General features: G+C 39.5%; 1 long non-coding RNA gene across 1 annotated transcript in view; it reads right to left on the bottom strand.

Moving 5' to 3' along the window:
* LOC100754693 overlaps window positions 1-18,922 on the bottom strand; it is a 33,880-nt gene extending 14,958 nt beyond the window's left edge. The window contains exon 1 of the long non-coding RNA XR_004772006.1: window positions 18,728-18,922. This is a non-coding gene — a long non-coding RNA (uncharacterized LOC100754693). The remainder of the gene's footprint in view (window positions 1-18,727) is intronic.
* Between the last annotated feature and the right edge of the window lie 4,795 nt (window positions 18,923-23,717).

Below are 23,717 nucleotides of genomic sequence, written 5' to 3'. Positions count from 1 at the left end.
TTGTAGAAGATAGAGGCCATTACAGAAATTGATAGCAGGTCAGAATGGAGAGAATAAATGACTATGGAAGGCCGAACTCTAAATGATACATCTACAATACAACCCCTATACCAAAGCCTCAGGGAACATCTTGGAAGGGAGTAGAATGACTGTGAGAGCCAGAAGACAATTCATGATGGTGTCTTCTATATACAACAGTGAAGCTGCACCCACAGAATCGTAACAGCACTGGTCTCCTAAGCAAGACCTGAAAAATGACAAAATCAGTTGACATACCAATCAGGATGGGGGAAGTCCCTACTCCTACATGAATAGCTGCAGGCAGTTAATGGTGGCTGAGAGGGAGAAATTCAGTCTTCTTCAGGGATGAGCCCCTGAAAGGTTATCCAATCCCAAATGGACAGTCCTAAACATGTATACACATGAGCAATGATAAATGTACTCAGAAGGTTGTACACACATACACACAGACACACAGACACACACACACACAGACACACACACACACAGACACACACACACACACACACACACACACACACACACACACACACACACACACCAATAATAATTAAAGAAGCAGAGTTCATAAATTTTAGAGGAAGTGGAAGACACTAGATGAGTTGTGGGGTAGAAATGATGTAAAAACAGCACTTACATATAAAATTCTTTAAAAAATGAATTAAATATTATTTTAAATGATTTTTTAAAAGCTGTAAGTGAGTCAAGCTAAGTGTTTCTCTTGGGTAAGCCTGTACTCTGGTGGTTTAATTAGGAAGATTGTAAGTTGGGTATATAGTAATGAGTTCAGCTTCAATCATATTCACGTTTATATGAGGACAGTTATAAAATGCAATTCTTATTGTTTCATTTTTAGTGGGGGACAGGGCAAAAGTGCTCTTGGCCTAGAAAAGTCATGCCATTCTTCTACACATGATGCTGACTCATAGGAAGGGAAAAATGACTAGGCATAAATGAGGACTTGGGGAATGTCTAAAATCATTTTCTACTGAGCTACTTTAGGCTTTGATTAACTTTGTGGCTGTGACAATATAAACAAAAACAAAGATACTACAAATAAAGACTTCAGAAAAGCCAAGTGCCTCTATAGACATGAGTGTGTGGTAGAGCTGGGGTTATAAGTCATAGCAGTCAAATAAAATGTAAGCATTCCTGACTCTAGATAATGAGCAAACACATACACACAGTGTCTTCATGTTCCAGCATTTTTTCTTTAAGGAATGAAAGTGTTGTATTTTTCAAAACCCATAATGATGCTGAAAGGCAAAAGTATTAAGCTCCAGATTAGAAAATACAAACAAACTACAAACAAGCTCAAGAGACAGTGACAGGATTCAAATGAGAATTAAGTGGCTTAGAATTGAAAGTTATGGTAATGAGTACCATACCATTCATTAAAGCAATGGTACTCAACCTATGGATCTAGACTCTTCTAGGGATCAAACAACCCTTTCACAGGGTTCACTTAAAACCATCAGAAAGCACAGATATTTACATTACAAGTTATAACAGGAACAAATTTACAGTCAGGAAGTAGCAATGAAAACGGTTTTATGGTGGGGGCACCACAGCATGAGGAATGTGCAGCATTAGGAAGGTGGAGACCCACTGCTTTGAAGGATTCTAAAACAACTGAATCAAATCTATCTAGCCAGCGGACTAAGACATTTGTCTCCAGGATATAAACCTATACTAATGGTCTTCAAAACAAGGTGAAAATCTGCTAGACCCAGATGACAGTAAACAGAACTATAAATATCATATGATCTTGATGTTGACAAGAATGTGTTGCAGAGTCTGATAGACTTTAAGCCCATAAGACAGTGGGGGAATAAGATAAATGGCCAAACACAGCAGAGCAATGTGCTCAAATGTTATAGTTCTTTTCATGTTTTGCATATAGAAGCCCATCCTTGCTTGCCAATCTAGCACAAAACTGGCCATTTGAAATTCAGAGTCCCATTATACACCTATGATTAGGACAGGTGGGCTGGTGAGAACCAGACATACACTACTTTTAAGCCAAATCAAATGTCTATATATGATATCCCTAGTATTTTCTTTGCACATCTGTAAGGACAAATAGTACCTATGCATTAAAGAAAGGGTGACATCATAAAAATGGCCCAACAAAATAGTTACCCTGTAAGAAATGTAAACATTTTAATTCCACCTTGGAAAAGCTGGACAGCTTACTAAAGTGCAAGCCTCTTAAAAAATTAAAAATTGGCACAATATAAGAACTTTATAGTTCTTAGAAAAAAACAAGTTCAAAATTAAGTGACCCCAGATATAAATGCAGACACAGGGTCAAAGAACAAAACTGATACAGCTAAAGACCACATTGATGGTGTGTGCAAATTAATTCCCAAAACAGAAAAGATCATTAAAGATAGAGAACATAAAACTCTGGAGAAATAGGACCCAAAGCCCTATAAGCCAAGGATTAGAGGTGTGGTTTGATGAATTATCCAAAGTTGTCATCAATACTGACACTGGCTGAGTTTCTAGGTAAGGTTAGAGGTCAGGGTGTAACTCTCCAGCTTTTGTTTTGGTTGAATATCCTGGTGAAAATATTTCTGCTTGTAATTGCAATGAGATCATTCTAAGGACTTCATTTCCTATGAGAATTACCAGTAACTTTTGGTTCAGGAAGAATAAGACACTAGCACAGTAAAGCACAATTTAGTTGGCATACTTAAAACACATGATAGCTCCCTGCCCCTCTGAAAGGGGGTATGTGATGTTGCTTAATCCATCCTTTCCTTTCTTTCTCTCTTTTCTCATATGCCCCAGGCTGGCTTTCAAATTGCTGTATGACCTAGGATGACTTTGAATTTCCGATCTTTCTGCCTTCACTATTCCAAAGATGGGATTACAATATTGCAGCACCACACAGAGTTCATGCACTACTGGGAATCCAACAAAAGACTCGGTACTTGTTAAGGAGACACTCTACAAACTGAGTTACATCCGCAGCCCTGATACTCTTTCATAATATGTTTTAATATGTAAAGCAAAGGAATACTAGTAATCAGAAAAGCAGAGCTGGATGCAAAGCGATTTTTAAATCAAATGCTAGCACAGATGAAACAAAGAGCTTTCCAAATTGAAAACCCAAGTTAGGGCTGCTATGTTACTCAGTACCACCTCAGGGTGGCAAGGTCAACACACTATAAGTGGATGTTCAAGTGTCAGATTGAAGTGAAAACGGGGCAGGTTAATAGGAGACTTAGGTTTGGAAAGAGGAGAATTAAGCTACATTTATAGAGCTGGAAGCTATCCCAAAGAGAGTGATTTTGAAGACTAGAGTACCTGAAACAGAAAAACAGACCATCAATAGAAATGGGCCAATAAAGGAAATTTCAACTTGGAATCCATACCAAATATCATAGTGGTAGAATTAAGGCAAAGCTAGAGAACAGAGCAATCAATAGGCAAAGAGTCTTGCTGATCAAGGCACAAGAATTATGCACTCAGAGACCTTGAAATGCAAGACTAAAAATGAATGTTTAAACACATACTATATATAAAAATAGACAAATATCATCACTGTGATACTTTCAGCTTGATTTACAGAGCAATGGGGTCAGAAAGGATATCATAATTATTGGGAAGTACTAAATTACATTCCTCTTTTTACCACACCCAAATTCCTTTGTTTCCTTTCTACATCTTCTTAACATTTTTCATGTTTTGGCCCCCCAAAACAGATTTTTCTGTTGCAGAACAAAATATTCTTGTGTAGATGTCTGAAAATATCTGATGGACATGTACTATCAGCAGAGGTTTATCTGAGTTCCTCTAAAGGCTGAGAAAACAGCAGAGAACAAAATTCTACTGTATGAGCACCATACATAGAAATGTACAAATGATGTGGGAAAGAACAATGCAGGATCAGAGTGAGTTGAGTGTGCAAAGGTTTGCAAGAGGGGTACTAGCTCCTGTAGGAAAGTCAACAGCAGCCTCTACTGCAATAGATTTTAAGCAGATATGCAAAGTACACTTAGAAAAGGAGTTTTGTAGCTTTTTGGTGCAAAGATATTTCTTTAGAAGGAAAATAGCAAATGAAAAGACCTGGGGTGCATGCTTGCTTTAAAAACTAGTGCATCAGAGGGGCAGGGACACCAGTTTGTAATTCATGCAGTAAACTACAGCATCTTTGTCTCCTAAGACCTCTCCTTCCTTAGTGAACTACTTTGCTAGTATTGTCATTTAAAGGGCCACAGAGTAAGTGACTTAAAAGACATAAATTTATTTTCTTGCCATTCTGCAAGCAAGAAGGCCAAGATCAAGGTATGACTTTTGGATACTGATTCCTCTTCAGTTTGTAAATGTACATCTTTGTGTGATCAGCCCTCTGTGTATGTCTGTCTTTCTCTTCTGTTCAGGACAGCTAAGAGAATTAAGACCTATTTAAAGTCATCCTTTTGATTTATTTTCTTAAAAATCCCATTTACTAATATAATTACATTACAAAGACTTGTGGAGCTTAACATGTGCATTTGGGGGATACACAATTCATCCATGGTGCTCAGCAATAAAGATAACCAGAATGTGTCTATTCAGCTATAGACCCCATTTCCCAGCCTCCCTTTGAGCTAGCAGTGGGCAGATGGCTGCTACTTGACTCTTAAATGTATGCAGAAGTGATATCATTTCCATTCTTTTAGTACATCTCATCATCTAAGAGTGGGAGCATTCTCCTCCTTGATATGTTTCTCTCCTGGAGCAGTGAATCTACACCAGCATCACTTCCTGCTCAACAGGAGAAGGAGACCCAAGATACACTCCTGTATTGTTATATGAAAGAGAAAGAAACCTATGTCTTCACTGAGATTTTAAGTAATCATTGAATTATTGTTCCTAACACACACACACACACACACACACACACACACACACACACACACACACACACACGTATATACTTGCCTAACTAGTGTTGACTGAAGGGAATGTTGGATATTAACTTTTAATTGCAACGTTGTTGTCAGGATTACAGGCAAAATAATTTCCACAGTCTATATGGTAAACTAATTTTTCTTAACAACAATACTGCCATTTATTAAGTTGATAAAATTAATTTATTGATACCTTATGCTCTAACCATAAACAACCCGACAAGAAGCAAACCCTATGGATTTCATACTGTCTTTGACTTCACGTTGCTCAGAGTTCTGTGACAGAAGATGTAATCAAATCTATCATGTGTTCTCTTCTCAAAGGAAAGTCTACAGAATCTTCCTGGGAAGACCATAAAAAACTACAAATTAAAGATAGATAGCATTGGAGGTGTGTCTAGATGAAACTACAGTGGATTATTATATATGCATTTAAAGAAAATGTGTGCAATTTTTAGATGATATAGACATGGAAAACGTAGGAGAAAGTTAATGAAAATAACTCACGAATGAGTTTGAAATAGGCACAGAGACAGACCTGTGTGAGATAATTGTTTTCCTCTTTGTTGGGTGAAAATTAGGAAGAAAGATGCTTAAACATGATCAGGAATCTGAATTCCCTGTGCTAAGTGGATGGTCAGGTTGTCAGGTAATGGAAACCAGTTCTGCTGTGTGGGGATAGGTTCCAGCTATGTTGAGGCAAGAGCTCAGGTGAGGAAAGTTCAGAAGCTCTTCATTTGCTTGGGGGAAGGTCAGAGGAAGCATTCCAAAACTAAAAGTATGTTCTATAGTGGTCATTTGGAATGTAGGTCTGTGTATAATTCTTTATGGAATGCTCATGTCAGTCCTATTTTATAGAAGAGGAAGTGCATGCCCAGAAAATAAACATGCATGGTCATGTAGAGGAAGGAATGAATTGTCTGACTCTATACTCACTTTTTTTCCATTTAACCTTCTGCTTTATTTTCTGCACCCTACTGGCTGTGGGGGATTCCAGAACCTTCACCTGAAGCAAAAGCAGTTCCTGCAATTGCATCACAGTAGCTGAGCATGCTGTCTCTGAAGCCTAGCTACCTGGGTGTGAAGAGAGGCCTCAACCCCTGTGAACTATGTGGACATGGAAACATGTTCAAATGCTCTTCCTCTGCCTCCCTTTCGCCCTCCCTCTCCTCCAGGGTTCCTGCTGTAAGATGTACTTGTAATGTACAGAGAACTGTCCCACTGCAATCCACAGAGCAACCATGACATACAGCAGCTGTAGGATATTTCCCTACTCTTAGGTGTGATCCAGGATAGATTTATATTTTTTTCTTTCATCGGCTTAAGGCTTTAAAGATCAGCATTTAATTTTTCAATTTCTTTCTCAGTATGAAATATTAATCTGCACAATAAAAAGCAGAAGCTGGGATCTATTGTGTAAGTAACTAAATGTTTTTAAAGATGATTTTAGGTTCTAAGTAAAACATTATGTCACTATATCCCACAGATACATGAGCTTAAGACACTGTATACTCATACTTCTGTCATTGCAATATTTGAATCTTACAAGCTATTTTTTTTGTTTTTATTTTTAAGACTGTGCGGTTTAACGCCAGCATTTAACTCTTTGGTAAGGAAAACAGCTCAGAATTAATTTCCTCTTGCTTACTATCCTACAGAAGCTAATCCTGAACGAAAGTTGATTCTGTTGTTTGTATTTCTAGCTGTCTACTTCAGCTTCCTCTGTCCTCGTGGCTAATCTTTTCCACTGCTAATTAATAATCTTAGGCCTGGAATGTTTGCGCTTCCCAAACTTCTGATAGCCATGTGGCAGTTCCGTGGCTGTTCATGATGAGTCTGGGATGATGATTGATCCCTTCTTTGCTTGTAACTGTGCACTCATGCTTTCAACACAGAGTGCATACCACTGCCCAGACTAGGTACATTGCACAAGCCACATAGCAGTGAGCTACCATTCATTAGCTTTCTTTCTTTCTTTCTTTCTTTCTTTCTTTTTTTTTTTTTTGGTTTTTTCGAGACAGGGTTTCTCTGTGTAGCTTTGGAGCCTATCCTGGCACTCCCTCTGGAGACCAGGCTGGCCTCGAACTCACAGAGATCCACCTGCCTCTGCCTCCTGAGTGCTGGCCATTCTTTAGCTTTCAACCACAAAAGTCCAAAGAGTCTTCCGCTCACTTTCTTAACTAAATACTGTTTCCTCTTTGGCATTCTAGTAGTAATAGCAGATGTATGAGTATCTTTAATTATCCTAGGTGATCTAACAGGAGAGTGGTATTCTAATAATAACTATGTCAAGACTACAGGTGCAATAAGGTTTGGGATCTCCCTATTCAGCCCAACCTTCCCTTGCCATCTGTAGAAAAGGAGCTAATATTCCAGACTAGGAATTATGTGATATTCATGCTCCCTCCATTCCTCTTTGCTGTTTATGTCCTGGAGCATTAAAATGTACCATTCTGTGGCTACATTAATAAAATTTTAACTTAATAGTACTGTTACAATATTCAACATCTTTAGAACTTTTAGTTTGAGATTTAAACTTACAATAGCAGAAGTAACCAGAATAGCAAATAACTATTTTTAATTTTATTGATATTTGTAAGCTAATAGTTTAGTTATATATGTATAGCCAGTTAAAATGTGTGCATGTGTTGACACACGACTGAAAAAGCATTCATAGCAGTGTTGCATTCCAAACTAGAGACCACTGACATGTTTCTCAAATATAGAACTCATAAATCAGTGTGATGCACAGCAAGAGAATGAACAACTACATACAAGCAAGACTGACTCTCATAAGCATGTCCTTGCATGTTTAGCTACTGGACTTAAAGCAGTACATACTGCCTGATTTCATTTATATACCTTCAGAAAGCAATTAACACATGACATTAGAGTAAGTCATGCCAGAGGCTCTTCTTTGGTGGGAAGTGAAGACATGAAACAGAGCATCCTGTGCAAATAAGAGACTAAAAGTATTCTGTACTAGCATGATTAAAATGTACCTTCAGTTTGTGAAAATTCAACCAAATATGCTCTCTCTTTAGTATATGCATTGTACTTTGATGCCGTTTTAGACTTTATTATATGTAACCATATAAACAAACATTTTTCTTCCAAAAGTTGGCAATACCAGTTTTATGAAAGGAAACACAGCTCTTAGCAAATCAACAGAAGGAATAGAATTTCAGTAAAAATTCATTGAAGTCAATAAAATTTCAATGGAAATTCAATAAAAATATTGAAAAATTCTGATTGTAGCTGTGAGCTGTTAAATAAAGGAATACAGGGCTGGAGATGTAGCTCAATTGGTAAAGTACTTTGCTAGTATACAGATCACTATAGGATCAGTCCATGGCATCCATGTAACCAGAGACAGGAGCATCAGAAGGTCAAGGTCATCTTGGCTTCATAGTAAGACTGAGGCTCACTTACGATAATGAGACCCAGTCTAAAGAACAAATGGACAAAGTAAATATGTAAAATGGGGGAAAGTCACAAAATATGACAAATAGTTCTGTTACTTTTTGATAATATAACTATAAAATGTGTTTTCCTACATGTTACAAACACAATTTATTGTCTCTTAATATAGGATGCTTAATATTTGATATGGCAATTTTTTTCTTTCAGACATTTGATGCAATTCGCATTTTTGAAACAATGAGATATGGGGCTTGGAATTGGCTAGGCAGTTAAGTATGTATCACTTTTGCAGAAGAACTGAATTTGGGTCCCATATCATGTGTCTTCCAACTACCTTTAACTCCAGTTTCAGTGGATCTGGTCTCCAGAGGCACCTGCACATACCCATAATTAAAAGTAATAAAAATAAAAATAAATCTTAGAAATATTAAGGTTCATGAGCAGACATTTCCTGTTTGCTGTATTACAAACCTCTCTCTCTCTCTCTCCTCTCTCTCTCTCTCTCTCTCTCTCTCTCTCTCTCTCACACACACACACACACACACACACACATTAAAAAAAACAAACAAACAAACAAAAAAAAAAAAAAACAACTGGGCCTGAGCCTGAGAGCAATCACTGGAATCCTGAAAAACTCTGTAACTCTATTTCTTTCAATTTCCTTAACATGTGTGGTACCTTTTTTTTTTTATAATTTATCAGCATATTATATTATAACATATATTCATTGTCCCAACAGCCAAGAATTTCCATTTGGCTAAGAAATTGTAATAGTCTTTTAAAAACTGTTTTATTAATTTTATGTGGTTGGGTGTTTTGCCTGCATGTCTGTGCACCATGTGTGTGCCTGAGAAAGCCAGAGAGGACATCAGATCCCTTGCAACTGAAGTTATAGCCAGTTGTGAGCCATGATGGGGGTGTTGGGAAATAAACCCAAGTCCTTTGGAAGATTACAAACTGCTATTAACATTGCAGCCTGCTCTCTAACCCTCTTGACTAGAAGTTTTAAGTTGTGCGTTCTCTTTGAAAATTTACATATCTTAGCAGGACATGATAGTTCAAGTCACACTAACTCTTAGGGAGCTGAGGCAAAAGGGCTGCTGGGAGTTAGGAGCCATCTGGGAGGAGGGAAAGTGAGGAAGGAAGGAAGGAAGGAAGGAAGGAAGGAAGGAAGGAAGGAAGGAAGGAAGGAAGGAAAAGGAAGGAAGGAAAGAAGGAAGGAATTGAATTTCTTAAATCTAACAACGTGAATTTCCTACATACTATCTAGTCTTGTCCCAAGTAAATTAACTGAATGTTTAAACTCTGCACCAAGGTTATGTTTATAAAATAACCCCTTTATGTTAAGGCTGGGGGTGAGCCTACCAAACAGGCAGCAGGAGAGCCCTCTGGCATTTCCTCTACCTGGACAGTTGGAAGATCTTATATATGGACAGAAATGAAAAAAAAAATCTTACTAGAACCACACTAAATATAGTTCCAACGAAGCTTCCCAAGGAGGATCTTAGAAATAACCATGACAGTGCTAACCTGCTCTACACAGGAGAGATGGGAGGCGAGCTACAGAGAACGAGAGGAGTATGCTCTCAACCAACCGCTGTTTAAGCTACCATCCTTTTGAAACTTACTGGAACACCAGGCCAAGTGAACCCAAATGCTGGCCCCTTGCTGAGGCCTTCAGGGACTCATGAGTGCACGCTCCATTGGCTTTTCTCTAAGCCCACTCTGCTTTCTCCTCTGCTTCACTGGTTATTCGTCGCCTTTCCTGGAAGTAAGTGCTTTTCCTCTAATTACTGTCAAAACAGCACACACACCAACTCTGGCTCCTTTGTCATTGTGATGGTCTTCCCACAGTCGGCACTGTTCAAGCTTTTCCCTCAGTGACTTTTCATCGAGTTTCATCAGTCTGCCTCATGGACATTCTGGTTTAGCCTGGTGCACAGCAGCTGGTGAAGTGTCTGGGTTTTGTTATCGACCATTGTTAGGGGATGACTAACTGAGCACAGTTGGGAGGCACCCATTAAGCTTTGATGCGGCAGCAGCAGCACTGGCAGCTCTTCAAGGCCTTAATGGCTTTTCTCTTGCCACTTGCTGTCGATTTGATACGAGCGAACCAGGCAGAGCTTTTATGGAAACATACAACAGCCATATTTCCGTATTTCAGTCTCATGCCAGGGTACTTGAGTCAATTTATCACTTGTGCTGACAGCGACTATTTTTTTATTTATCCGTTCTGACTCTTGGCTCTACTTTACACCTTGAAAGGGTAGGCAGGAACCTTTATCTCTTTCAGCCATAACGCATATTTGCCTAATGTTGTGACAAACATTTGTGCTTACCATGGATCTTGCAAGCACTTAGATCAGAAGGAATTGCATAGAGAAAATGGTTACCCAACCAATGAATTTCATCAGTCTAAGATAGTCTATGTTAAATATCATTCTTTACAGCCCAAAGAAGTTCTTCGTTTCTTGGTTACCATAAATGCTTTATGTGCAGCATAGAGATTCATTTAAAGACTCAATATAGAATTAAATAACTTGAATTATCTTAATGCTATGGTTCAAAATATCTTTAGATTATCCAACCAGTTGACAAAATCCACTGAACGTTTGTTTGGTTTGTTTTACTGCTATTATTTCACAAGCATTATTCCATTTAATTCTCATATTCAAACTATATGAGAGGTAATACCCCCATATGGAGAAAACTGAGCCTCAGAGAAGGGATATGTTCACAAGAAGGAAGACTAGCAGGGTACTGGCTAGCTTACAACATCATATGGTACTTCCCACAGCTAGAAGAATGTCACCTTTTAGTTAGCCACATTGTTACACAGATAAAAGGACAAACTTTCCCATCTACTTTGGAGCTAGCTGTCAGTTTTTAAGCAAGATAAAGCTGGGGGCTGTGTGTTATTACTTATGATCATCCTTAATGAATAAAGACCATCTCACCTTTTTGTACCTTCAGGTTTCCCTGAAGTAAAATGTAATGGCTGGAGCTGCAGCAAGTCTTTTAATTGTTCAAAAATGAATGCCAGATTCGAGATTTCGGAGTCTGTAATAGCGGGAACTTTCATACTGCTACAGAAAGCCTACCCCTGAATTTATTTGTCCAAATAATAAAGAAATATGGAAGTCACTGTTTTTCAGATCTTTATTTTCTATAACAAACAGCTAATCTATGCAAAGCAGCAAGTACACTGTAGTTACCTACAAGCTAAGATGGTGTCATTGGACTGGTCGGGGGCAGCATCCATCAGAAATCCAGGCATTTAATTCAATTTGCAAGCAAAAAGGCAGTGGTGGGTATTTCACCTGCAGTGTAAGTGTGTTAAGGCAGACATTGTAGGCCACATGCCTTCCAGAAGTGGAATGTGACTCCTATATGCATGTCAGCCAGTTTTCCAAAATAATATTGTACATTTTCTGATCCCCTTTGCCAGCTTGCCTCCTGTAATGGCAACACTAGTCAGCATTTTGTCATGGAGGATTGCTGGCCTCACTTCAAAACAGCTGGAGGAATGCTTTTGTGAAGTCACCAAAGACCTATAAGCATCTAATACAGGAACTTGAAGTCAGCTGGTGAGTACATTTATTTTTGGCCATCATTTGTTTCTTTAAATTTCATGCCCATCAACTTCAACCAACACATTGCTTGTTTGCTGTCCTGCTGTAGTCATCAGCAGATTCAGAACTTATGGAGTTCAACACCTGGAGTTTATAGCTGAGGAGAGTAAGTGGTAGAGAGCAGAAATGAAGGATCAAGAGCCAACCAGCTAAGAGCAGGCAAGAATCAAGAGACTTGCTTTGAAGGGACCAGCTCCCCATTTCGGCAGCCATAACAGCCTAACACGTGCTTGCCTGACCTTGCCTTGGTCACTAGGAGGTCAGATGCCTGCCTCATGGCAAGGAACCAATCAGAAGTTAGATGGTGGTGCTATGCTTTATGGCTCTGGGTATGTTTTACGGACAAGTGCATAGCAATGATGCACAGAGCATAGCAATCACCCTGGGAGGGCCTATGGGCCATAACAACCACTTGGCCTATCAACACAGGGCAAGTCCTCCAAGCCTGGAGGCACACCAATCCTGAGCCTGTGTGTCCCCCTAGACACTCTCCTTAGGCTGTCCTATAAGATCTCTAATCCTGTGGCTCCTGTGGCTTTTTGGAGTCTTTCCCCAGCCATCCACCATGGTGGGTGGATGAAAGGCCTGAGCTAACATGGGGTTAGCTCATTAAACAACTGCCATAAAGCCTCTTGCTGTTTGCATCAAGTTTTCGCCTCCACCTGGTGATTGGGTCGCTGAGGTCCTGGGCCAAGATCCTGGGGGTCTGAGCCTCTGGGGGGTCTTTCAGGCTGGCCATCAATCAGGTCTCTCCAAATTAATTGTACCCCAGAGGCCATTCAGATTACCTTCCTTCACTTGACCTTTAATCTTAGCTCCAAGCATACAGACACTCAGAACGTCACTTTTAAACTGAGCCTAACTTTTAATAATTAATAAGAACAATAATGATGATACAGCTACTGCTGGCAATGTTTGAGGCTCTTCATATGCTCGAAAGAGCTTCATGGGCTGGGCACTTTGTCATCCTCACAGAGGAGGGAGGAAAGTGACTTCTGCATTCAGGAAGTGAGCAGTGGACTTAGGACCTGAATCTACAGATTCTGACTCCAGGGTTTGCTCTTAAGGACTTTCACATCTGCCTGTTGCCCTAGCTCATAGTTCAAGTTGTTACCCCATAAAATTGTACTCTTACTAAAGGAGCAGCTTCCTCCCAAACAGCCTCCTATTCAGATGGCATGGTAAGTCATTGCAACCTCTCTCTCTCTCTCTCTCTCTCTCTCTCTCTCTCTCTCTCTCTCTCTCATTTTCTTTTAAGACAGTTTCTCTGTGTAGCCTCGGCTGTCCTACAACTTGCTCTGTAGAGCAGGCTGGCCTGGAATCCACAGAGATCCACCCAACTCTGCCTCCCAAGTGCTGGGATTAAAGGTATGCACCACCACCACCTGGCTTTCTTATTTGTTCATAATATTTACAGGCTGGGTTTGAAAACTATGAAGGAAAAAACAGAAATGTGCCATAAAAGATAAATGATAGAAATTTCAACCAATTATTAACATTTTAACATTAAGATTTTTGCCAGAGAAGTGTAGTTGCTCCTTGGCAACACTGAAAAAAACATTAGATAACAAATTGGATTTTAAGATGCTGGAGAAGGAAGTCTCCAAATGCTGAAGATAGAGGAAAGAGAACTCAAGTTTGGCGGTTAAAATGGAGAGCACTTGCAGGGAAAAAAAAAAAAAAAAAGGATTGCAAGTTAGATACACTTAAAACGATTTAAATTTGTTTCTGCCAGGGTGAGCCATTCTACCTGGCTACCTCCCTCTCAATCAGTACCAACTTAGTTTGATTATATTCATTTTATTTAAGATTATTTAATGTCACATGGAGTGAGATCATTGTGACAATTTATTTTTTACTTGGAGGGGGCATATGTGTGGGTGGTGTGCATGTGTTAGTATATGGTGTGTATGTGATAGTGTACGTGTGTTCCCCATGTATGTGGGACCACATGCTTGTTTGAGTAGCATGCATTAGTGTATGGTGTGCATGTGTTAGCATATGTGTGTTCCCCTATATATGAGAGCACACGCTTCTGGGAGTGCACATGCACTTGTACCTGTACATGCAGAACCCAGTGGTTGACGTTAAATATCTTCCTTGGTTGCTCTCCGCCTTATATATTATGGCAGAGGCTCTCTTGAACCTTGGATTTGGCTAATCTAGCTACCGGTTTGCCTTTGGAGATTAGATTCTTAGATTCCCTCCTAGAATCCCTGCAGTGTGAGCACAGGATTTCAGGTGGGCTTCCAAGAACAAGTAGGCATTTACCAGCTGGGGGGTCCAAATTCAGCTAGCCGCCCATGCTCAAGCAGCAAATGTGTCCCCTGTCCCTTGTGCCATTTTTTTTCTCTAGCTCCAGTTGCATATTTTTATAAGTGATATGAACGTGTAGACATCTTTCTCTCACCTGAAGAAATAATCTCTGATCCTACAGTCTGATTTCATTAGGAAAAGCAGTATCCCATACATTGATCTTGTTTCAGCAATCATTTTTATTAGCAACAAATTTTGTTTTCAAGATCTACAGCCTTGTAGCATCACAGTCAGAATTACAGCCAACCTCAAATTCTTATCTAGTGCCTGCCAACACGGTGCATTTTAAGCTTCTGATAAAGAAAAAAACAGCTGAATATTTTAGTAATCCTTTGTGTATAAACTTCATATTGCATGTTTTGCAAAGCCATACAGCATTGTATATAATCAGATCTGATCCTATAAACCTTTTAATGAATTCTGTTCTCTCACTGAGTGAGGTTCTGCATGAGTATTAGACATGAATTATCTGTTACTGCTAGCAGCTCAATGAGTCTTTAAATCATGCCTCTGCGTAAAGAATGACTAAAATATAAGCCTTTTTATCTGTATGACTTATACACTGTAAGTGGAAAATTACTAAGTGAATAGTAGCAAATTCCATGTTTGATCAGGCATTTGCCTATTATGTTGGGTTTTAAAGCAATTCATAGTCATGCACGGATTTGCTTAGTTAGCCTGAGGCAGTGGAACTTCTCTAAAAGTCTTGCTCAGGAAATAGTCTTCGGTGGTCTTTTCTTTAGAGACACTGCAAGATCAGTAGCTAGACAAACACTCTCTCTAATGTATGTGTCTTAGGAACCAGCTGAGGCACTGAGTATATGGGGACTTCATGTTTACTATACCAGACACTATCATTTGGGAGAAAGATAACAGGATATGAAATTATGGCTTCACCTGTGTAGGAGACCCTGTCTAGAAGAAAAATCTGAAAACTAAAAGTGACGGTAGCTTTTTCCAGGTCTTCCCAGTAGTGAGGGAGATGAACGAAAGGAAAGAGTTTCATGGGAGAGGATGAGAAACAGTTGCATTCTGATAGGACCTTAGTTACATTAAGTGCGTCTCAGTGAAGTGGTTAAAAACTTGAAAAATTGCTGTCAAAAGCTCAGTCTGTCACACCTTGCAATATTCCTTATCTTGAAAGTCATCAGGATGAGATGAAGAAAAATAACTTTAATAAAGTGTATTCAGGGTTTAGAAGCTCAAACTGCTCAACTAGAATATGAGAGCTAGAAAACAAAAAAGATACAAAAACAAACAAATAAAAAACAGAGGTTTAAGTAGTTGAAGACTCTTAGCATCCTGGCCTTATAATCATGGTTAATTAGGCATTTCTGTCTAACATTGGTTGGGGATCCTTTAAAGGAGGCTTCTCAGCTACAGAGAAGCAGAGACAAAATTGGAGCACTAAAACAAATCTTACAAGGAAAGAAGTCCAGCAATAGACACCCAAGGCTGTTAGGGCAAGTTCCCTGTGTAGAGACTTTTCCCTTCTCTTTATTGCTATGTAATCACAAGATAGCTATAGTTCATTGAAGGTTTGTGTCTCTTCTTTAGGCAGAGAGAGAGGAGCAGAAGCAGACAGAAGAGCCAGCTGAGCCTGTTATATTAATCAAGAGGACATTTTTTAGGAGCTGTGTCTCTCCACTGTCTTTTTATTATATTGGTCAGATCTGGGTCACACAAGACCCCAGAGATCAGATAAGTCATCGTGAAGTGAGTGATGAAGGTGGAATGACATTACATTATGTAATTTAGATCAGAATTGGGCTGGGAACCAAATTTCCCAGGAGCCCTGTCCTAAACATGTTAACGAAACCTATTAGGGTTTGTGTTAACTTAGAAGAGAGGATGCCAGAGTGTAGCCAATGACGGCTTCTGTCAGATTTAGCCATGGAATAAAACCAGCCAATCTTCATGGGTGAAATCCAGTCCTTTCTAAAGGCAGTATATCATTCAGTGCTGTACCTTCTGAAAGACAAACAACAACAACAAATAAAACAACCTTGAGGGTATATTGGTAAACTATGTTTCTAATTTGTTTATTATTTAGGTAACTATAAAAATATTCAGAGGTTTGTTTTGTATATTCATATATTTTTAGGCATATATACAAAACAATAAAACATAGAATCCTTTTTTCTTTTTTTTCCCCAGAAGAAACAAAATTCTCTCATGTTTGCCATGAAATTATGAACTCTTATCTTCGCAAAGAGAGAAAAGTTTTTATTGTTCATGGGAAGAAATTTAATCAGAGGTCCTAAGTAGAGGCAGTACTCCTTCCTTCTTCATGGTTAGGAAAACACTTTAAAAACTAGGATCAAAGTCCAAAGCCCACTCATCAGCATCATAGAATAATGGTCATCGGATGCTGCACTCAGTGACGACAGGAGAGCTCTAAGGCCCAGAAGAAAGCTTGTTGCCATAGGTTGCGCAATTGTTAGAGGAGGTAGAATTCATTCTCAGACCTCCTGACCCTATCTTGGAGTGCTTTTATCTCTCGCTCTCTCAGGCTGATGCTGTCCAACAATCTGGGAAAAGAATGTGGGGTGGGTAGCCTTAGTTCCTTAAGAGGAGAACAGATAGGAGGAGGAATTTCCCTAGAGAGTCTTACCTCCCAGCTAGGAGGAGGAGGCCAGAAGGATCCTGATAGCACAAATGGAAAGATAAACCATGTTTGTATACAACCAGCAAGGCTGTCTGTGTTAAACTTTTCCCCTCTACCTCTTCCTCTCTTTATTTTCACGTGTATTTATTCAGCTTCTGTTTTCTAACTGACACAAAGAATAAAGCCAATGCTGGGCTTTGGTGTAAACTAAATGTAAAAATATGCTTCTGGATTTTACATGTGGTCACAATCAAAATTATGGCTTACGGTCCACTAGGAAAGAGCTCTACCCTGATGAGTTCAATGTAGCTGGCTTCTCCACCAAAGAACGAATGAACTTCTGATTTCACAGAATAACACACAGTGAAGAAATCGACCTTTGTTTAGGGGTCAAACTGCCAATCATGTCTGAAAGAGGTGTTCCCTGGCCTTTCGGCTCCTCAAGCAGAGGCCCTCCCAGAATGGGGCTTGCACGGAACACGAGTGGGTCGTGGATTTCAGGGTCCCAGATATTAAGAAATAAAAGGAGCTTGGGATAAAGATACCCTTTATTAGAAAAACACCAGCCAAACACAAGCCAGCGCGTGCCAGGAGCAGCAAGGCAGGAGGGTCAGAGAGAAGGGGCTCCCATGTGCTTTGCTGTCCCTTAAGAACCTATCCGTCTCATCCTGACCTCACCTTGACCATGCCCTGACAGGCATGGTCAGGCCCACCTGTAGCCAGCCCTTAGGAGGCATGGTTACGGTGTCTCCCTACACATGTCTGTTTTCATCTGTTTGAATCATGTTTGTTTTACAAGAAATTTTGCCATTGAGAAAACTAGAACAAATGGTAGGTTTTTAGGTTTAAAAAATAGCATCCAATCTGCCATCTTCCTTTTAACCTACAGCCCCTGGTCATTGAGTAGAATAGTGCACAATAATCTCACACTTTGAATAGCACTATTTTTTCCATTTTTTTAAATCATGAAAATCACATACCAGAGAATATCTCAACCCTCATCAGAAAAGCTTCTCCTTACAGACAATTGGAACACAATTATGTATGAACTTAAAATCTGTGTCTCTTCAGGGACAAAGCCCTGTCCCCAGAACAGCATAGGTGAAGATCCAAGTATGAAGTTCCTTTCTTTATATGGAGTCATGGGAGACAACTCTATCTTGATCTCCAGTGAAGACAAAAGGCATCCTGAGTAATTGTATATTTATACTTAAAGACACACTAAGCAAGTCTTACTCTACTGTTACAAGGGTTAGCATCAATTTTCTGTCCAATCTCTTCTAAGATTAAAAATCTACTTAAAGCTTTTTTTCTTACTTTCACTAATTTTCCTTTTACTCTTCAGTCTGTTCCTCTGTCACAATGAGACCTACAATTCATAAAGACATACATGTCTTACCTAGAGCTCCTGCCTCACAACTCCCTCTCCAAAGCAGGTCACATTTCCCAGCAATTCTATCTTAGAGCTGACCACTGATGTTATTTGACCTACTTTGCCTGATAGTAGACAAAAGACCTTCCTGTCAATAGAGGCTTTGCTTACACAACGGGAGAAGAAGGCCTGCTGCTGAGAGAAGCCACTAAGGATCAGGGCAGGTCATACATAGTCCCCTGTTTTCTGTTTAGTACCCTTAAATCATACCCTTTTGTCCAATTACATTTACACATGGACTGTACAAGCTTCAAGGATGCCTGTTCAATAATGTTGTCATTAGAAACTCCAAAGAAGATTCAAAGAGCATTGTATACGTGAACTGCAGAGGCTTCTGAGAAGCAGAATAGGACTCATTGGCATTCCCTGACACCAGCATTTCATGACTTACCCCAGCTCCTGTGGAGCAGCAGCTTTTAATGCTCAGGATCCTTCCAAGCCTTAATGTCTTGATCTGGTTGCTTAATATTCTTTAATATGCCATTGAATTTACAGAACATGAAATTTAACACTGAGGGTTTGGTTAATAAACTCATCAACTATAGGAACATATCTAACAGAAAGATTATGCTTGATACTGTGTTCATTGTTGGTATCTGCCCTTTATTTTAATATGTAAGCGTGAGAGAACTAGATAAGAAGGAAGGGTTTTCCAGTAATAAAAAAGAATAATTATTTATGACTAATCATGTATACTGAGTCATGCACTATTCACAATCTGAGGATGAAAAGATGAGTAAGACACATTTGCATGCATAAGAAACAGTGGGCCTTCCTTAGTCATTAGTTTTGTGTCTGGATTCCAACAAAAATGTTCGTTTTTTGCATTTGCTATACTAAGTAATTAGGGCCATAATGGTTATGTCTGTATTAAACACTTGCAGATTTGTCTCCTCCCCTTTATAAACAGAACATTCATGAAGAATTTGAATCACATTAGATATAAAGGTAATTTAGAAATGTGACAGAGTATAGGCAGATATAGTTCGTTTAAATAACCTAAGCATCTGAAACTTTTTTCATCTGTATGGTTCCTGATGCCCTGTAGACACCAAGGAATGACTATGTAATTGTTGCCAATTACATCTCGATTAAAAACATTTTAAAAATACACATTTTGGGCTGTGGTGGTCAAGAGCACAGACTGCTCTTCCAGAGGACCCAAGTTCAATTCCCAGCACCTACATGGCAGCTCACAACTCTCTATAACTCCAGTTCCAAGGGGCCTGACACCTATGGCAAAACACCAATGCACATAAAAACAAAAAATATGTATTTCCTATCCTTAATTTCAAGTAACTGCCATAAAGGATGATTGTGACAGATATGTATAAAGGACACACTGAGAGTAATACAGTTAAATGGTCAGTTACATGGTCAGACCCTTCTGGGAGCCCTGAAGGCCAATGTGTTCTATAACTTTGACTTGACTTCTGGTAGTTGTACGGATCCTTAACTTGCAATGTTAAGGATCTTCTCTGCCTCTATCACTACACATACTTCTTCTCTCTGACTTTATCTTCCTGCAACTTCTTTCAACTCTAGTCATTGAATTTTAGAGCCATCAATTCGGCATTAACATATCACATAGATACCCGTCTATCTGCAGACTCTATCCACAAGTGACATCATGCACTGAGGTTCCAAGTAGATGTGAGCTATGGAAGGCTCCAGTTAACCTCAAACATTCACTTGTCAGTTACATGAATTTAATCAAGAAGCTAACTTCTTTGGGCCTCATATATAAATGGAGACTAATAATAACATCTAAATCATAAATCATAGGAACATTTCAATAAAACGTCATTGTATTCAGGATACTGTTTGGCAGATAATAATTAGTAAATAAATGCTGAAGAATATTAGTTCTAAGTGCTACAGTGCACTTCTTTCATGTAATAATAGTCTTTTATTAGCTCATCTTTGGGAAAAGTCTATGAAATCCATCCTGCTGAAGGGTTCAGATCACTCCCAAACTGCAGCAGAAGCCCAATTGCATGTTCACAAAAGCGCTCGAAGGAGCATCAGTGTGCCAAGAGTTTTACAATTATGTGAAAGGGAAGTCATATTCCAAGAATGTCTGTGCTTGGGGAATGGCTGCCTCCATTTGATATTCACAAGAAGATACTGGGTTGAGTAAATCCTGGGCATGGAAGAATCAGAGGATAACATTTGGCTGTTATTTCCTATTAACTTGGATAGGAAACCAAGATTTCTCTCCTCTCATCTCCCTCTCTGACTGCCAAGTATGATGACAGGAAAGCAGAATATGCCAGAAGACTATTGGTCCTTCAAATTATAGGCTTTAGGGCTTGGTCCTGGTGGCAGATTACAGGTTTGTCTGTCATGAAAGACAGAGACTTCAAGGTTCCCTGAGAGATGTGATGCTCAAATTCCTTAAGATATTGAGGAGGCTTAATGTGTGGCCCCCTGATGGGCTACAAGGAAGTCCAGCCAGTTGGTGTTTTCTCCACGCCTAGTTCAATCTTCCCAAACCTGGTCAGTGACATGGATTCATTTGTCAACCCTCTGAAGCACATTGGTCAGTCACTGGTGCAGAACATGGTCTTCTTTTCCCATTTGGTGGAGGACCCCTACACAATGGGATGGAGATCTTTGTCAATGTGCTCTAACCATGGACATTGCTGAATGTGACTACCTGGTAATGTTTCTCAGTGTCAGCTAGAGTGTGCCATTGTGATAAAAACTCTACTCTCATGATGCTTGACTTCCAATGAAGAGGCTACCAATAACAAAGAAAGCTTATCTATAATTATGCCTGTAATGCCTGGAAACCATTAGCAGTGTAAGAAGATGAAGATGCTTCTTTATATTGGTGAATTCTGCTTTATGGATACCCCACTATAGGATACTTGACACTTGAGGAGTGTCAAGACTGAAAAGAATTTTCTTTATCTCCTGATATTTAGGGCAGTACATTTCAGGAAAAGCAAAGAACAAGATCAAATACTTTTAAGAAAAGCTGAAAGGTTTTAAAGGGCCTGGGATCAGGTAAGTAGGGAGTTTGAAGACATTCAGTGAACTAGAGGAAAGCAAAAAGAAAATGTCCAAGATGATAGATTTCATCATAGCATTTCCACACTTGGATGTCATGGACTTTGACCCTAATGACCTCATAATCCCTCTCAGGTTTGTATCCTTCCTCTCAAGAAGCACCCTTCCTTTCACAGATTTTTAGATTATTATTTTATTCAAAACATACTAATACTAATAAATTTCCAGTTCCTAGCAGCTAACACATACAAACCTGGCTGACTACAAGTTGTCTACTAAGTCTGATGTAGACTACTGGTCTGGAACAGTGAAAAAAGGCACGTTCTGCATTATCATTTTGTTGGATTTTGAATCTTTGAATTATTGGTACTCTTTTGCTTCTGTGAGCAACACTACTCCAAAGAGAAAGCCACTCTAGGGATGATGCAGGGCAGAGCAGAACACAAGAACTATTGGATAACGTCAACCTCAAGGCTGTTTGACTTCAAGACTTCTCATGACATGAGCCGATGCTCACCCTTGTAGGCTAAAACACTGAGTCACTTCCATTATTATGCACTGCAATGCACCATTCTCTATGATTGGGGTAGTCCCTTCTTTTCTTTATAGAAATGGAAAATATCCTTCATTCAAAGCCAAACTAAATGATCATATCTTCCATTAAGCCTGCCCTGTTATAAGGATTCAGGCATTATGCTGGCCTGCCCTGTCACCTGGCAGAATGCACTTAGACAGTACCCTTATCAGCCCAGGGTTCCATGGAGGTACAAAGGACCCCTTTAAGAGAAAGACCCTGCCCACTTTAACGGTCTTTTCTTTCTGCTCTCTTCTCTTTCCTGCTCCTGTCTTTCCACTCTCTTTCCTGTTCTCTTCTTTTCCTGCTGTTCCCCTAGCACAGATCAGATTTTTCCTATCTCCCTCTTCTCTCCCGTCCTCTGTCTCTGTGTCTCCTTACCTCTTTTCCCTTCCCCCTTCCATCTCTGTTCCCGATTGGTCAACACCTACCCCTCCCTTTCCCAATAAACTCCATGTGAGTTTATTGAGTTTTGTGGTTCGTGTTTCATCACCCACAGTAGTTGCAGCAAAACATTTTTTCACAAAACTCAACACCTATCCCACGAGCAAGAATCATTGATACTTTCATTCTCTCATATTTTTCTCTGACTTTATGATGACTAATATTTATGTTTCAATTTGACTAAGTTAAGGATTGTCAGAACAGTTGGTAAAGCATTGTTCCTCAGAATTCTTGCAAAGCTTCTAGAAGAAATTAGCATTTGATTACATAGGCTATGGGAAGATGGTATCTGCTAAAGACTTAAATACAAATGTGGAAGGGAAGATTCACTTTCTAAGTTGGGACATCCATCTTTTCCTGACTTCAGATGTGGGTACTTCTACTTCTCAGATCTTCACATTTGATCTGAACAAAATTGCAACTTTCTGGTGGGTCTAGGGGTGCTGATGGCATACAGTGTGACCTAGCCACAATAATCATGAAAGCCAGTTCTTCTAATGAATTTTTCTCTTTTTGCTTTCTATTTCCTTCCCCATCTTTCTTCCCCTTCTCCACACATATGTGTGAACATAAGAACACATACATAATTGGTCTGTTCCTCTCTAGAATTCTAACACATCTTTCTACTAGTCTTCCATCCACTCACTGTATATTTACTGGGGATTTGTATATGGCAGTTTCTCTTATAGGCAAAGCCACATACAAATGAAGACAATGGTGAAACTCCCAGTATACTTCATGGAACATACATTCTAGATGGTAAAACAAACTAAGTACCAGCAGGAAAAAAATGTTTGAAGGGTATTTAAAATGTTTGATGGTGAGTAAAGCCAGAAAAAATAGGATGGGAAGCCAAGGGGGAGTGGCTACAATATGAAGCAGAGGGGTTAGAGAAGGTTTCTTTCAGAAGATGACACTTAACCAAAGATTTCAAAGGCATCAGGAAGGCCAGGTGTGCTTGGGTTACACAAGTAATGCCACCACCTGGGAAGTAGAGGCAGGAGGATCACAGGTTTGATGTCAGCCTGGCCTATGTTGCAAGACTCTGTCTGAAAAAAAAAAAAACAGTAAGAAGTAAGTGTATATTTGGGGGAAATGAGGCAGGATGCTGGCCATGTAAACATTAGTGTGTCATGGAAGAGAAAGAATAGAGAACTAGAGAAGGTCAGCTTCTATAGTGGGACTAGACAGGAAGAAGAGAAGAGGGAATCATATAGGAAGCAGAAGTCAGATGAACAACATGTTATATGACCCTGACCTGGATTTGGGCAGATACTGCCAAGTTCTGACTTCTGACTTAAAAGCCTCCCTTGGTTGCTGATTTGAGAAATAACTTTGGGAGCATATG

This window comes from Cricetulus griseus, assembly GCF_003668045.3.
Source record: "Cricetulus griseus strain 17A/GY chromosome 1 unlocalized genomic scaffold, alternate assembly CriGri-PICRH-1.0 chr1_0, whole genome shotgun sequence".
NCBI lineage: Eukaryota > Metazoa > Chordata > Mammalia > Rodentia > Cricetidae > Cricetulus > Cricetulus griseus.
The sequence above is the reverse complement of the archived record's forward strand: the minus strand, read 5'-3'. Positions and strand labels throughout refer to the sequence as shown.